The sequence below is a fragment of the Oryctolagus cuniculus genome, chromosome 17 (assembly GCF_964237555.1).
Source record: "Oryctolagus cuniculus chromosome 17, mOryCun1.1, whole genome shotgun sequence".
Taxonomy (NCBI): Eukaryota; Metazoa; Chordata; class Mammalia; order Lagomorpha; family Leporidae; genus Oryctolagus; species Oryctolagus cuniculus.
In genome coordinates, this window is record NC_091448.1 from 61,375,554 (window position 1) to 61,386,853 (window position 11,300).

Sequence of the window (11,300 nt, forward strand, 5' to 3'; positions counted from 1 at the left end):
GAGCTCTGTGTGGATGGAGGCCACAGGGACTTTTGGCTGACCCAAACCCCTAATGCTGGACTAGACATTGGCCTTGTGTGGGGGTGCTTGACTCCCCACTGCAACAGTTGGGGTACCCTCTTCTCCCCACAGTGGAGGCTCCAAATCAGACACAGTTCTTTACAACAACATGGGGAGGTCCAACACTTACCTCTGACCTGGTCACGTGGTCTCTCACATCCTGTGTTACCCACAGGTGAGGTACCCCAGATCTGGGTCCTGAAGGCCCCTCCAGAGGTAGGGAGGGCTAAGCATGTTGTCTCCAAACAAGGCAGGTAGCTGGGCCTCCAGGTGGACTGGTCCGTCTCTAGGGCAGGGAAGTCTGGGGAGACCCAACTATCTTATGTTATGGCCCTCATGGTTGCCAGTGGGGAGAGGGAGGTTCCAGTGGCTCCTGGCCAAGGAGATTTAAGTGTCTGTGTGTGTTCCACTGTGTGTTTCTCTGAGTCGTGTGTATATTGAACTCACTTACGTCCAGTTTTTCCATAAACTCATACATTTGGGAGTCAGTTGTATTTGTCTACATTATTTACTTCGAAGAGCATCCGTGTGTGTTTGCCTGAGTTCACATCCGTTAGGAGAAAAGCACTTGCGTGACTTCCTCTTCCCTAGGACGGAGAAGCAGCTCAGATGCGAGGGCGACTGCAGTGCTGTGTGTTGAACAGATGTGCATGCACTTGTGTACACACCCTTGCATGGCTCATGCAGTGTTCATGCACATTTACATCATGGGCAGTAAGTAAGCATGTGTCCAAGATGGTTCCTTTTCCCACAGACTGCATCCAGCCGTCAGGCTCTCACTGCTGAAGGGTCGTCGGGAACCTTGGCTGGGCTGTCACAGCCTCCCTTGGCTGACTGTTGCCCTAGACGCATGACCAGCTCCTGGGCATGTGCAGAAAGTCACATCCTGACCCCTGGCCAGCAGCAGGGATAGCCGTCTTTGGCCAGCAGTGGAGGGCTCCAAATTAGACACTCCTCATGCATCCGTGCAGGCTGGCCACGCTCAGCCTCTGAGCTGACGCGGTGGGCTTCTCATGGGCCACGCTGTCCAGAGGACTGGAGAACCACACCCGTGTGGTGTGTGCAGACTGGGTGCCAGCTGCGGGAAGATAAAAGGCGTGTAGCTCTCAGGTTTTCCGTGCACATCCGTGAGGTAGCCTCCAGGTAGTCCGTCGGTCTCTACAGGACAAGGGAGTTTCAGTCTGGCTCAGCTCTCGAGTTGTGATCTGGAGCCCTTCCCCATCACTGGGAAGTTCCCTGACCTCCTCCTGTGGCCCCACCATTGCAGGGCTGCCTGTGTGCCTCATGCCTTCTCCCTCTTTGCTGTGTGTTTTGCTTCCAGGGTAACCTCAGAACACAGAATGAGGGAATGTTCTCAGGGCCAGGCCCTGCTCCAGCCATTCCTGTTGGTGTCTGAGTCTCTGAGCTCAGTGGGTTATTTTATTTAAAGATTTTTTATTTATGTGAAGAGTTACAGAGAGGCAGAAGCAGAGAGAGAGGTCTTCTATCCACTGGTTCACTCCCTAAATGGCCATAACAGGTGGAGTTGGGATGATCTGATGCCAGGAGCCAGGAACTTCTTCCAGGTCTCCCACATAGGTGCAGAGGCCCAAGCACTCAGACCATCTTCCACTGCTTTCCCAGGCCATCAGCAGGGAGCTGGATTGGAAGTGGAGCAGCCGAGACCTGAATTTGTGCCCGTATGGGTTGCCAGCACTGCAGGTGGTGGCTTTACCCACTATGCCACAGCGCCGACCCCGCTCAGTGGGTTATTCAAAGTATGGGTTTTCCCTCTGTTGGTTGTTTCTGGAGAGAATGGCCAGCTGCCCATTGAAAGAGAGGTCTCTCTTGTTAGAGCTGGTTCATACGCAGTGTTGGTGATTGGGCCGATGGACCCTGGACCTGGAGGCAAAGGAAGCCTCGATGCTTATGACCCCGTGATTGCCTCCCCCGTGGGAGGGCCCAGTACACAGTGATTAAGTGTCTCTGTATTGTGTGCATAATTAATTCATCTGTATCTGTACACTTTGTTCCTATAAGGTGGTGTATGTGGGAGTCGTAGGTTTATTTCTGTCTGTGTTGTTTTATGATGTGTATTTGTCTATGTAAGTAAACATATTGATACACATTTGTGTGTAAGTAGACATTTCTGGAAATAATGACAGTAACACTTCCTTCTTAGGATATCGAAGCCACCCAGATGCAAAGATACAGCTATACAGGTAAAGGACATTTATTTATATTTTATAGACATTTATGAGTATTTATACAGTTAAATACATGTCTTTAGAACATTCCCCTGTGTGGATATAGGTAAGTATTTGTCCCAGATTGTTGTTTTTGCTATAGACATAATACAAGCTTTAACCTCCCATTGGTGAGCCACGGCCCTACTGAGGTTGTAGGAACTTTTGCTGACAGGAGCCCTTGCCTGGCCGCAGCCGTAGATGTAAAACTGGCTCTTGGCCTTGTGCATGGCTGGTTTGTGTCCACAGCTTCCTCCAGGGGTTGGGACTTACCACAGTCCAACAGCGGGGATCTTACATTAGTCACACCTCACGCATCCCCTCGGGAAGGCCCACCCTTTGGCCTCTGGCCCAGTGATGTGGGCAGTCATGTTCCCCAAGATGGTCTGGAATTCTAGGTGTACACGGGTGTGCCAGTGTCTATGAAACAGGTCTGGAGAAATACGGGGACGCCCTACAGATGGTGCTGAGGAGAGAAGCAGAGACGTTTCATACTCAGTTTACAGATCGTACAAGCTACCTTGATTTTTGTAGCTTTTTGGAGACATTTTTGTAAGTATTTTGCTCGACCTGTGACTATTTTTGTGTGGTCCAGTAAATGGCCTTTGGTAACATTGACATTCCAGCTGCTCTCTGCAGGTGTAACACGCATAGCGCAGGCGTCCGCACACTGACAGTGTCTTTGCTTCTTCTGGGCTCCGTCTGCAGCGATTCACCTGGCGTCCAGCAGGGGGCGGCGGGCAGAAAGTCCGCAATTGTGAGCCTCCCGCCCGGTGGGCCCGCGCCTGGAGGTGGTGCCCAGGGCCCCTTGGCTGCGCGGTGCCTGCGCATGTGCGCATGAGCGCGTGTCTCGCAGCTCCCCAGGCTGCACCCCCCTGAAGAGCATGCCCTGGGTTCCTTTCGTTGCAACCTGCGGCTCCTGACCGAGCCGCTGATGCCTGAGGGGGAACTAGCAGCAGAGAAGCGCTGTGTTCCAGAATGTTCTCAGGTGGGCGGTTCTTTACTATCTCGCTTCATGTTTTACCAGATTTACTTTGCAAGAGTATCCATCCTTGAGGGGTGTAATGGGTGGACATCGGGTCAGACCATGAAGTTGCTGCGGATCCAGGATGGTTGTGGGAAAATCCTGACAGGCCCGGGACCGCAGACCCAGAGCAGGAAAGGACACCCCACCCCACCCCCGCCCCGTGGTCCCTGGGCCCCTGCAGTGCTGAGGCGGGGCGGGCGGCTACCCTCAGAGCCTGCGCTGAAGGGGAATGGAGTCCCGAGCACCCGGCTGCTGTCGTTGTTAACTGCTTGCTTTTCCGTCAAGGCTCATGTGGCTGTGAGTATCTTTAAAAGCAGTTGTTGTCCAGCACTGCGGCTCACTAGGCTAATCCTCCACCTAGCGGCGCCGGCACACCAGGTTCTAGTCCCGGTCGGGGTGCTGGATTCTGTCCCGGTTGCCCCTCTTCCAGGCCAGCTCTCTGCTGTGGCCAGGGAGTGCAGTGGAGGATGGCCCAAGTCCTTGGGCCCTGCACCCCATGGGAGACCAGGAGAAGCACCTGGCTCCTGCCTTCGGATCAGCGCAGTGCACCGGCCGCGGCGGCCATTGGAGGGTGAACCAACGGCAAAGGAAGACCTTTCTCTCTGTCTCTCTCTCTCACTGTCCACTCTGCCTGTCAAAAAAAAAAAAAAAAGAATGTTTTTGTTCACACAGACATCAGGACAGCTGTGAGGAGTATTGTATAGACTATGACACCAACAGAGGGACTTCTGATTAGTTACATCAGAATATACATTGTCTTATACCCGGGGATTCTTGTGGGAGAATTTTCCTAAATGATTTAATTCTTCAAACAAACTAATTTCAGGTAAATCTGGATTTGTTAGTTTTTCTCATCTTTATTTTGGTAATTCTCACATGGGAAAATACATTTGCAGTTTTTTAAATAGACTTGTTTTGTTTGTTTGTTTGTTTGTTTTACCAAGTGAGAGGGATAGGATGGGAAGAAAACACATGCCCTCCACAGTTTATGTCCCCTGATGCCTGCAGGGGCCGGGGTGGACTGGGGCCAAGTCAGGAGCTGGGGGCTCAGTCCAGGAGTGACAGGGACCCGGCTACTGGAGCCGTGACCTGCTGCTTCCAAGTGCCGGCGGGAACGGAAGCCGGGCCCGAGTGCATGGCATGTGAGCCTCTTGTCCTGTGTCTCAACTGCTAGGCCAAGAACCACTCCAGGTTTATTTACTTTTTTACATTCTTAGAAGAGTTTTTAAAAAGATTTATTTTATTTATTTGAAAGACAGAGTTACAGAGAGAGGTAGAGCCAGAGAGAGAGACACACACACACACATACACAGAGAGAGAGAGTGAGAGAGAGAGAGAGTGGGTTTGTGCATCACTGGTTCACTCCCCAAATGACGGTGACAGCCAAAGCTGAGCTGATCCGGAGCCAGGAGCCTCCTCCGGGTCTCCCATGTGTGTGCAGGGGCCCAAGGACTTGGGCCATCTTCTGCTGCCTTCCCAGGCCATAGCAGAGAGCTGGATCGGAAGTGGAGCAGCCGGGACCTGAACCGGCGCCCATATAGGATGCCGGTGCTGCAGGCCGCAGCTTTAACCCGCTGCACCACGCCACCAGCCCAGGAGATTTTCTGAAAGTGAATATTGGATTCCTCGTCTGCAGTAGTTCGGTGTGGTCCTTCTTCATCACTTACGTCAGGGAGTTCTGACCATGTCCGTGTGCTTTTCCCTGACTTTATCTGCTGGCCTGTGCCTGCCTGTGTGACTCGCTGAGCCTCCACTCAAGTGACTTTCTGGCGTTCCTTCAGCAGTTTGCAGCTGTCCCCTCTCCTGGGGCCGTTACTGGGATTTGTCATGCATTTTACGGCCCGTGTTCCTCACTGGTGTGCTCACGGGGCACTGGGAGAGCAGCCCCACACCCTCCTCCACACAGTCTTCTCGGGGAATGTCCACAGAACCCAGCACGATCAGCTGGAGGCGAGACAGAGGCTCAGCCCAGGGGCGCTCCGGGAGGCCGGGCGCAAGTGCCCACCACTGCTCCCTCCCCATTGCACAGGGGAGACCTCAGTCCTGAACCTCACTGAAATAGCCAGGATCAGCCCTGGCTCTGAGGGCAGGCCTTGACCCTCCCCTTGTCCCTGCTGGCCCCTGAGTCAGGCTCCGCGGGCTGCCCACTGTGCGGGAAGAGCCAGCCCAGACCTGACCCCAGGAGGGCGGCGTGAGCAGGTCAGAGGCCAGGTGGCCAGGGCACTGCGCAGCCGCACGCTCCCTCCTGCGGAGCCGGGGGCGAAGGCGGCCTTGTCTGTGGTGGCTAACCCCGATGGGCGCGGGGGTGATGCACGGAAGCTGCTCTTCTCGCCCCGTGTGAGGGCGACTGCTCCGGGGCGTGCCTGGTGCTTCAGCCGCTGCCGACTCTGGACTTCAGAGCGTTGGGGCAGTAGCTGCAGTGTCAGTCGGTGTGACTGTGGAACAGGCAGCGCGGGCTTCCTGCTGCGCCCTCGTCCTGTGAATTTAAGAAAATGGGAATCCCTGCTGTGACGCTGGTGCTCTCTCGGACACTGCCGCCACCATGGAGGCCACGGTTTAGAAGTGACCTTGGCTTCTGGCACACGAGTCAGATGCCTTTACTCAGCCAGTCACGGAAATACTCATCCTAGACTTGTCGTCCCATTACCTGGCTCCTCACACGCAGGCTTTTGTAAAACATTGTTCTCTCCCAGAGGCAGTGGTTTCCACAGAATTTACTGTTTGTGAGCATGTGGGTATTTCCTCTGGAACACTGCTGCAGCTTTCAACCAGAGACCTCCCAGACGTCCTGGCAGTGGCTCTGTGCACATTGTCGCTTTGCATTAGTTTACTGACCAACTGTCTGAATGCCGGTTGTGTCCGGGCACACACTCAGGTTGGACGTTTTCTGTTTGTGCAGATCCCACAGGGAAGGCTCCTGCGACGGACAGAGCAGCCTGAGTCCCGCTCGGGCCCTGGAGGGCGCCCACGGGGAATTCTCCGGCTCTCACGAGGACTTAGCTGCTGCGTTCACGCGTGGACCTGCTGCTTCCAGACTGTCCGGGTCATGCACATGTGCACCGGGAGCCCAGACCCGTGCCTCCGCTGCGGCCCTGCCTGCGTTTCTGAAGTCCCGGGCCGCACCACGCCATCCATGCGTCCTTCCGACCTGTGCTGGCCTCCTGCCACAGGTCACCTGTCCCTGGTGCGGAGCGTCAGCGGCGGGAAGGGCCTGTGTGAGTAACTTGTCTTGCTGAGAAGCGATGCAGGGATGTTTCAGATGCAGCTGTGATCCCGCAGCCGCCCAGCAGAGGGAGCCCATGGCGAGCGAGCGGCAGAGCGTCCCGGTCAGGAGGCCAGGAGTGCGCATGTGCAGCCCTGGAGACCACTAAGAATAGAAACTGAGCACAGATTCCGTACTATTTTTAAAGATTTATTTATTTGAAAGAGTTACACAGAGGAGAGACACAGAGAAAGAGAGGGCTTCCAACCGCTGGTTCACTCCCCAGTTGGTCACAGCGGCCGGAGCTGCACCCATCTGAAGCCAGGAGCCTGGAGCCTGGAGCTTCATCCAGGTCTCCCACCTGGGTGCAGGGGCCCGAGGTCTTAGGCATCTTCCATGCTTTCCCAGGCCATAGCAGGGAGCTGGATTGGAAGTGGAGCAGCCGGGACTCGAACCGGCGCCCATATGGGATGCCGGCGCTGCAGGCGGCGGCTTCACCTGCTACAGCACAGCACTGGCCCTGTTTCTGTACTATTTGAGAGAAATAGTTACATACAAAGACAACCAGAGTAAATCTGAGGTATAAATGAAATTCTGGGGGGAAAACCAAAATGGGGAAACAAAGATAATGCTGAAAATAATTCAGTTTTTTCCGTCAATGGAAATGTACTTTAGACTGCTGGGTTTTGAGAAAACTCCTCTGGGCATCTAGACGGAAAGAAGTGACCTAGAAAGGTGCGCATTAGCAGGACGCTGGACTGGAAGCAGAGAACCTTGGACTCAGACTGTTTGCGTCGGGGTCCCGGGCTGGGGTTCTTCCAGAGTCTTCCCTCCACACGGAGACAAAGATGCATAGGAAAGCAGGGTTTATGGAAAGCACAGGAAAAGTGCACGTTTAAGAGCTAAGCCAGGCCAACGAGAGAGAGAGAGAGAGAGAGGAAGGGGGGGAGGGAGAGAGAGAGAGGGAGGGAGAGAGAGAGGAAGGGGGGGAGGGAGAGAGAGAGGAAGGGGGAGAGAGAGAGAGAGAGAGAGAGAGACAGAATAGAAAAAAGACTTCAGCGCTGCAGAAACCCCCCCGCGAGGCTCAGACCCTGCTTTCACGTGATTGGTGGATGTGGGAGGTGGTGTCTGGGGCAGGACTTAACTGAATTTGAAAATACCGGTTGTCAGGCACCAGAGGGGATGGGAGTGGGAGTGCTGGCCGTGGTAACTCAGTAGGGTGGCGTGCCCATGACCGGAGGTCATCGCGGGGCCGCCCTGCAGCCGTATTGCGCATTCCAGCTGGCGCTGGGGGAACGTTGGCTGCACTGAGGAACTTGCTGGCTCTTGGTATTTGGAAGCTGGTGGGTTGGTGGCGCGTGGGAGGTGGGGTGGGTGCTGTGCAGAAGGGGAGCTCTGGGGTGCCAGCTGGGCCGGGCTGTCAGGCGGGGTCAGCTGCAGCTGCTGTCACCTGGCGAGTCCCCCCCCTGGGGCCGTCCCATGATGGGCTGGGCCAGAGCTGGCAGGTGGTGGCCGGCACTGCTGCGTGTGTTGGCTGAGCTGCCCAGTAGTGGCCCACAGTGCCACGGGAGTTGGCTGGGGCTGGCTAACCTCGGCTCCTCTCCTCGCTACCTCCCTCCCCCCTGGTTGCCCGGAACCAGGCCCTCAGATGTGGGTGTGGGCGTCCCACCCCTGCCCCAGGTAGGCTTCAGTGAGGAAGCGGTCAGGTGGTGCTCGCGGGAGGACGCTGTCCCCTGGTGAGTTTCATGCGAGAAAAGCAGCTAGTGCTGGGTGACCGACTCCAGAGAAGACTCCACCACGGCACACTGAAAGGAGACTCTCGGTGTGCAGCATGGCTCTGAAGTACCTGGACAGGGCTGGATCCCGGTCACCGGGAGCTCAGCAGCGGGAGTGAGGGTACTTGATGGAGGGCTGCTGCGCACAGAGGGGCGCTGTGAGGGGCGACGTGGCTGCTCTGCGTCTCCTCCTGTGTTGTTCAAGCTTCCGATGGCTTGGGAAGCTCCGGTTCCTCTGAGACTCGGACTCCACATTGCAGACTTCCAAGGAATTAAAGGGATCCGTCCCTAGATACAGAGCAGGGATCACCAGGCAGGGCACAGAGGAGGCAGGAGGGCTTCACTGGGCTCGGTGTGCGGACTGGGAGGCCCCTGCGGCCCTGGAAGTGACTGGACCCCGACCTTCCAGTGCTCAGGGCCGCAGGTCCCTGGGGCCTGGCCGCTTCCTTCTGCTGACAGTACTGTCCACCAGCAGAGGGGAGAGAGCCGTCCTGCACGAGGGAGTCCCCCTAGGCACTCGTCTGGGCAGCCCTCAGGGGCCCGGCCCCCTCGGCAGTGAACCTGAAGCCCAGGAAAGGGGAGGTCTCTGGGCCCTGGGGAGAAGCCGAGGCCCCCTGGGCCCTCGGAGGAGCAGGAGGTTGAGGACAGAGGGCGGAGTGCTGGCCCTGCCGCCCCGGCTGACCCCAAGGGACCCCTCCTGGAGCTGCGTGCTGACTGTGGAAAACTCGCCCGAGCTCTTTGGTTTTCTCTCCCCGTTCTGTTGGAAAATAGTTTTCTTGTGTTGGAGATACTGAAGTATATTTCAGCCCCAGCAGAGCACTTCTGCACGCCCCAAACACTGCAGGGCAGGAGAAGCCAAGGCCAGCGTCACCCTTCCCTGGGCCTCGCTCCCGGGCTCGGTGGGGCCCGGCTCACCTGCTCCTGCTGCAGCTCCGGCACGGGCAGTCGGGCTGCTCAGCGTGACGTCACAGTGCAGCCTGGGGGTCAGGAGTGAGGGCGCAGCTGATGACGTGGGAGAGGGGGCTGCAGAGAGACCGCACCAGCATCCGGGTGCAAGTGTGTCCACTGCCGTCAGCACGAGAGTCGTCAGCTGTGGGAAAGGGAGTGAGGAGGGGCAAGGACAGGGCGGAGGAGGAGGAGGAAGGCGGGTCAGGAGGAATCCAGCTCCCTGCAAACCTCCACTTCCTCCTGTCTTCTCATTGCCATGTCGCCTTCTGCGTGCAGGAGCGGTGGCTGTGGCGGGGGCGCCCTGGGAGTGAGAGGGAGGGCAGGGTGGACTTGAGGTGCAGGCTCAGGCCCCGCTGCTCATCGGATGACGTAGCCCAACCTCACGACCCTCTCGCGTCCTCACCTCTACACCCCTCTCCCCGCGCCTGGTGCTTCACCTTGAAATGAGTGCATGGTCCCTGCACTCACACGTATTCCTCCACCCCTCCCATTGCATCCCTGCGGCTAGGAAGGGACTCCCGTGTCATCCTCCGTCTCCCTGACTCTGTGTGGGAAGCCGTCTTGATTCTCTCGTGTTTCCTTCCTCGATGAAGTGTCAGGGCTTCCACAGCAGGGGGCTTGTGCAGATCAAGGGCACTCACTAGAGTGTTCACTGAGCAGGTGGACTGGGAGGGCAGGGCACCTGTGGCCTGGGGATAGGAGAGATCTCATCTGGGCATGTGTGGAGTGGGGGGAACAGGGAAGCTCTGGATGGCCAGAGCAGTGATGGAGAAGCAGGGACCTGGCCCTGATGCCCGGAGGCCCTGTGCTGACCCTGGGCCGTCCCAGGAGGGGAGGTCATGGAGCCGTGAGGCCGCTGTGTGCTGCAAGCCCAGCCGCGCCTGCACAGATGTCCTCTGGGCTCCCTGCCCGGCCACGGGGTCTCCAGGGGGAGCTGGATGTGGGGCTCCAAGTGGACGCCAATGCCAGGAACCAGACGTGGGGGAGATTGGAAGAACTCGGGGTTGTGCTTGCCCCCAACTTCTCTGAGAGGCTGGGGCCTCTCCCTTCACCCCAGAGTAAGTGTTCTTCTGCGTCCCCCACCACGGGAGGACCTTGTGACCCCAGAGGAGACAGGACAGAGCACAGAGGAGCTGCCCCAAGCCCTGGATGCAGAGGAAGGAGCCCGCTGCTCCCCACCGCCCGGAACTCGCTGCAGGAAGGCGTGGCTCCCGCAGGTGCCCTGGTGGGCGTCCTGTCAGCCCCGCCCTTCTGTCTCCTGCTGCTCGAGTTGAGGATGCAGCAAGAGGCCGCCGGGACCACACGCCCTGGGCCTTGGACGCGGGCTCTCCAGCCTTCAGAACGGTGAGAAGTTGATTTCTGTTCCTAACAGTTACTGGGTCGTCAGGAATTTCTGATAGCAGTGAAAACGGGCATAGACAGCAGTCAGCACCAGCCCACACACCAGTCTCGTGGACTGAATTCCGAGGGTGCTGCTGCAGCAGCACCCACGGCTGTGGGATTTGCTGCAGTGCAGGCAGGACACACTTCCAGGAGAGGCAGGTCTGTGAATACCAGAGCAAGAAAGGAGCAGGGAGACTCTGGTTGACGGGAACTCTCCTACCGTATCATCAAGACAGAGAAGGAGGGGCCGGCGTTGTAGTATAGTGGGCTAAGTTGCTACTCTAGAGAACTGAGTCCCACCCTGGAGTGCCTGGATTGGGAGTCCTTCCAGCTTCCTGCTCACGCACACACGGGCAGGCAGGTGATGGCTTCACTGTCCGGGCACGTGCCGCTCAGGTGCGACACCTGGATTCTTTTCCCTGGCTCCAGGCTTCATGGCTGTTTGGGGAGGGAACAGCTAGAATCCAAGGAGAGCTGGATTCACCGCCCTGGCCCTACTTGTTACAGTCATTTGGGAAGTGAACAAGTAGGTAGGAGGCGTCTCTCTCTCTCTCTCAACTAAAATGAAAATAAACAAATGAATGAATAAATAAAAGATGCCCTTGGCCATAAAAACGAGCGGCAAGGACAGGTGGACTGCGGGTTCAGCCCCCGCTACTGGGCTGACCCTCGCCTGTGCC

At 57.1% G+C, this 11,300-nt stretch overlaps 2 protein-coding genes across 9 annotated transcripts in view; one reads left to right on the forward strand and one right to left on the reverse strand.

Moving 5' to 3' along the window:
• LOC127489621 (uncharacterized) overlaps nt 1-1,356 on the reverse strand; it is a 265,586-nt gene extending 264,230 nt beyond the window's left edge. For all 4 annotated transcript variants that reach the window (XM_070061508.1, XM_070061509.1, XM_070061507.1 and 1 more), the window contains exon 1: nt 191-1,356. The gene's annotated coding sequence lies outside the window, so the exon portion shown is untranslated. The remainder of the gene's footprint in view (nt 1-190) is intronic.
• LOC103347106 (uncharacterized) overlaps nt 1-6,715 on the forward strand; it is a 619,502-nt gene extending 612,787 nt beyond the window's left edge. For all 5 annotated transcript variants that reach the window (XR_011383685.1, XR_011383684.1, XR_011383686.1 and 2 more), the window contains exons 5-6: nt 2,222-2,261; nt 6,212-6,715. The gene's annotated coding sequence lies outside the window, so the exon portion shown is untranslated. The remainder of the gene's footprint in view (nt 1-2,221; nt 2,262-6,211) is intronic.
• The last annotated feature ends 4,585 nt before the right edge of the window (nt 6,716-11,300 follow it).